At 34.1% G+C, this 4,981-nt stretch overlaps 1 long non-coding RNA gene across 4 annotated transcripts; it reads right to left on the reverse strand.

Annotated features, from left to right (window-relative positions):
- Window positions 1-264: 264 nt before the first annotated feature.
- Window positions 265-4,750, reverse strand: LOC128132107 (uncharacterized). 4 transcript variants are annotated; one of them, XR_008230034.1, is made up of 3 exons: window positions 4,576-4,750; window positions 4,157-4,225; window positions 265-623 (listed from the first exon to the last, which is right to left on the reverse strand). It is a non-coding gene; the product is annotated as an uncharacterized LOC128132107 (long non-coding RNA). The 4 variants fall into 4 exon arrangements; XR_008230033.1 differs by having other exon boundaries at window positions 266-623; window positions 4,580-4,750; XR_008230035.1 differs by lacking the exon at window positions 265-623 and adding an exon at window positions 3,370-3,545 and having other exon boundaries at window positions 4,580-4,750.
- Window positions 4,751-4,981: the final 231 nt, after the last annotated feature.

Raw genomic sequence — 4,981 nt, forward strand, 5'->3', positions numbered from 1 at the left:
ATCCCATTTTACCATATAGACATCTTAAGTAATTTTTAAAATATTTTTATTGGTTGAAATTGCATTGTTCTCCGAAAAAGCTTATTATAACTAATTGATTATAGGTTGATTTTTTTATAAAAGTGATAATAGGGTGTCTAAGCAGTGTCTTATTAGCAACACCCATTTAAGTTACTGTAGTCGGAAAAGTTAAAATTTATTTTGCTCACTTTTATTATACGTAAAAGACAAAACTGCACAAATGGTCCCTGTGTTTAGCTCAAAATTGTCACTTTGGTCCAAAAATGTTTGGACTAGCACCAGAGGTCCAAACTTTTCATTTTGTTGCGAATTTGGTCCGATTTTGTTTGAATTTTTTTATAAAGACGATTTTGCCCCTGATTATTTAATATTTTAATTTTCTTTTATTACAACAATTAAATAGAATTAAAAATAAAAGAAAAAAGAAAATACTATCCCTCTCTCTCTCTTTCTTTCTCTCTCTCTCTCTCACCCATCTTCTTATTCTTCCTCAAGAACGCTAAAGAATATCTTCTGCCACCACCACCATTCGACCGTCGTCCTCCGCAACCATTGTTTGACCACCATCCACCACAACCACAATTTGCCATATCCATCTCCACCTAAATGAAATCAGATGAACAGACACACAAAATCAGATCAGACGAACACACACACATAAAAATGAAATCTGATGAGCAAACACAAATCAACACAAACATCCATCGATTTTTCAACAGATACAACACAAACACACACACATACAGATTAAACACACACACAAACTCGAACAAGACCAACAAGAGATTAAACACACATACACACAAACACCACAATAGATCTAAATAGTTAGGGTTTCAAAAAACTAGAAGGAGAACAGTCGAATTCAACGCCAAACCTTCATCAGTGTAAGATCTAAGAAGGGTTCGTAAAGAGGTGGTGGTCGCCACACCTCAGTCGATTAGGTTGAGTCCAGCGCCGCCATTACTAGAGTTTCAGCTCGCCACCATTACAAACCCTAACCTGTTATAGATTCGTTTCAGAGATGGTGGCGACAAGGAGAAACACGATGGTTGGATAGATCTACATTGAGAACGGCGACGGGGAGGGAACAAGTCTAAACCCTAGTCGTTGCCGCCTTCGACCCCCTACTAGATCTTGATTCGTTATGGTTGTTAACGATGACCGGGTCGTAGAGTTTCATGCTAGGGCTTCTTTTAACAGGAGGAAGAGGAGGAGATCGTCGTCTAAGGATGAGATCAGAGACCCATTACTCGATCTGATTTCTTCTTCTTAAATGTGTTCATTAGAAAACCCTTCATCAGATCTGATTTCATGTATGTTTTCTTGAGCGTGCGTGTTTGGAGAATAAACTTAAAAAATGTGGAGTGTTTGTGTATGTGTTCATGAATATGAATATGTGTTCCTGAGTTTCAATGTGTGTTCTTAAATGTTTTGTATTTGCAGAGAGAGAGAGAGAGAGGTAATTTTTAATTAATTTTTTTAAGAGAGAGAGTGGGGGGTAAATTTTTATTAATTTTTTAATCATAAAAATATATATATAAATAAATAAACTGAAAAAACAAAAAAGAAGGGTAAAATCGTCATTTCAAAAAAGTTTAAAGAAAATTGGACCAAACTCGCAATAAAATGAAAGCTTTGGACCTGTGGTGCTAGTCCAAACCTTTTTGGACCAAAGTATCATTTTTCAGCAAACCACGGGGACCATTTGTGCAGTTTAGTCTACGTAAAATGATCCAAAAATAACCTATTGATTTATAACATTTTAAAAAATCTCACTTTTTTTATTTTAATTTTATTCCAGGAAAGAAGTGGGTGATAGTGTATATCCATTTAACTATTATTTTATAGACAATTTCATTATATCCCTTATAGATCAACTTTATAAGTGAGACGTCCTAAGTCACTTAGTTTTATACGTATAGTAATAATTAAATAATTAATTCTACATATAATATAAGGTGTATATTTTAAAACTTTTTTCAAAAAAAATATTTGTTTATATTCAAATTTTAAAAATTAAACAATTAATTTAAATTTAAAATAAACCAAATAAGATTTGACATTAATTATTAAGTTTAATTGATATCTAAATTAATTAATACATATAAAAAATCAATCATATTAATCAACAAATAATTAATCAAGTTAAAGACTTATCTCATAATTTTTAGGCTTTTATTTTATAATCATATATTCGGTAAAATATTTGGAAGATAAATATAGCAGATAATTATCACACATAAGAAGATTAGGCTGATAAGCTTCAAAAAATTGGATCTTAACTGAGCTCACATCGTGAGCATCAATGCTCACGTTGTGAGCTGCGACTCTTCCAAATAATTTAGTTTCTTTTGTTTTGATCAATTCACCACAAGCGTCGTGTCTCTAGTTATTCACACGTAACACAAGCAAGAAGGATATTGAGGAGAGAGGATGAAGAAGATCAGAATTTCAGCCTATACTCTCTAAGGTATGAGTGACCGAAAATCATAGCCCTAGGGCCTTTATAGAATGCAGCCAAAAAACCCTACATAAGCTCAAACTCAATATAATAATATTATCTTGAACTAGGTACTTATCCAACTTCTTAATTATCCACCAAGGATAATGCTCCTTAAAACCATCTAAGGCCTTAAGATGGTTTTGGAATGCCTCGTGTTCAACTATTGACCTGAAGATGGTTCTAGAATGTCTTGTGTTCAACTATTGAACAATTGTACTTCAGTCCTTGCACTTTCAATTAATTCTTTTGATCATCAAATTAATTCCAATTAATTTTTGATCAAATATTAATTAAATATTAATATTTCTAATTAATATATTATTTCCATAATATATTAACAAATTATTTATTTCAATTTATTAATCAAATAATAAATTAATCACTCTCTCTCCAAAAAATATTTTGTCCATTGCTAGGTTTGAGGGCAACCCAAAATGATTGTGCTACTATCAACTTAAGTTTATACCAATTATAGTTATGGGCTTAAACATCTAATCCAACATCAGTAACCCTGGAAAGAGTCACAGAAAACAAGTCCAAAACATGATGCTTTATACTAAGATAACAAAACCCATGATAGGAAGACAAGGGTAAAATGACCGAAGTAATTCCAAGATTCTTAAGGTCTAAAGGGAAAGAAATGGTGAATGAAGATGGTGAGGAGAATGAACATGTTATTAATTCTCCAGGGTCTCCAGTAACTCATGCTCTCTGATATTGTGTGACATCCGCAAAATCACGGCCAGAAAAGACCGGTTTGTTTATGCTTTGTTTGAAAATCAGAGTTACATTTTAAATGAAAGTGTTGCGGAATTTGTCCCAAAACAAAAATATGATAAAGATTTATCAAAAGCATTTCCAGAGAAATGTATTTCATTAAAAGACTCGGGATGTCATGTTCGTACAGATCAAAAGCATAAACAGTACAATATAAGCCTTACTACATTATTTCATATCTACAGGCCTATATCCGTAATCCCTCGTCCAAAACATCACACCTATGCTCATGCGCCACTACCTGTAATACATAAAACTGAGTGGGTCAGGCTTGGGAGCCTGGTGAGCACATAGGGTTTTCAACCCACAATAAATAAGTTTATTAATTTCATCGATCAACAATAACCCGATTACCCGTTCCCGTTATCCTCACTTTACGTCCCTAAACACCTATCATAAGGGACCTAGACTAAGGATCATCATCGGGACGGACACTACTGCTAAGGGGATTCCTCAGCAATAAATGTCCTAAAGGCAACCATGTGGGGGATGGAGTACACCGGTGAACATATCGTTCACAAACACCTACAGGTTGCGAGCCTGCTAGTGTTCCACTGGACTGTCTAGAAGAGTCCGTGGTCGTCATCCATACTCCGCTAGATGACAGAATCAACAACATCAACATCGAGGCCTCTCATCATTTTATCACACATCACCTATTGCATCTACCCATGTTTTACCCCAACATTTTCGTAGATATAAAATACATATACAGTTTAAATCATTGAAAACCTGTATAACAACGTTCATCTAGCATAGATAGCAAGTATTCAGATAATATGCACACATAGCACGTAATTTATATAAAATACTTCATATCTATGTGTAAGTTGAAAGTAACTATGCACTCACTTGTTAAGGTGATGATTCCAAAATCGAGCAGCGCTTGCTTCTAACGATTCTATTTTCCTTCGACGAAACCTAGCATTATTATCGCTAAATTTTAGTCTAATATTTACCGTGACCAACTATTAGTCTTAGTATTATTATTATTATATAAGCGTTAAACAATATTTTCAAACCACTATGTACAGACAGGGGCCAGACATAAAACACCGGAGGGCAGGACCATTTTGGCATATAGCACTTCTGAAATCCAACAACCCTATGCGGCCCTTTAAACCAGATTCCCCGTACCGCGAGTAGTTAAAAAAAAATTATAGCGACGCTTATATAAGTTATAATAATAGCTCAAATATTTATTATAAGTTCATAATAACAATACTAATTTTAAATATAAGCTATATTAAAACAAGGTAAGCATAACTTACTTACAAGGGGGTTTTAGCTAGGAGTCGGGCTCTGCAGGGGCAGAACTTCGTCGCTGAATCTTTCTAAGAAAGATTCGTGCAGCGCTTCAGCGCTCACCTTACTATACTAAGCTACAGAAAGAGAAGTCGAATCACGAGGGACCGAAATGCTCGGGGGATAAGGAGAGAAAGACTCTTGAATCAAGAGAATGGTGCAAGAAATATGAGAGCCCAAGGCTCTTATTTATACTAATTGAATTTTCAAAAACTACCCTCCATAATTACTTAATGACCTTTTAGTTATATAAACAACTAAACACCCCTCTATAATACTATTATAAATGGATTTAATGATATTTGTACTAAACTAATGTCGAAAGAACTCAACATTAGTCTTATAATGACCGCATCGTCGATACCTTTCTAA

This window comes from Lactuca sativa, chromosome 2 (genome assembly GCF_002870075.4).
Source record: "Lactuca sativa cultivar Salinas chromosome 2, Lsat_Salinas_v11, whole genome shotgun sequence".
Classification (NCBI taxonomy): Eukaryota; Viridiplantae; Streptophyta; class Magnoliopsida; order Asterales; family Asteraceae; genus Lactuca; species Lactuca sativa.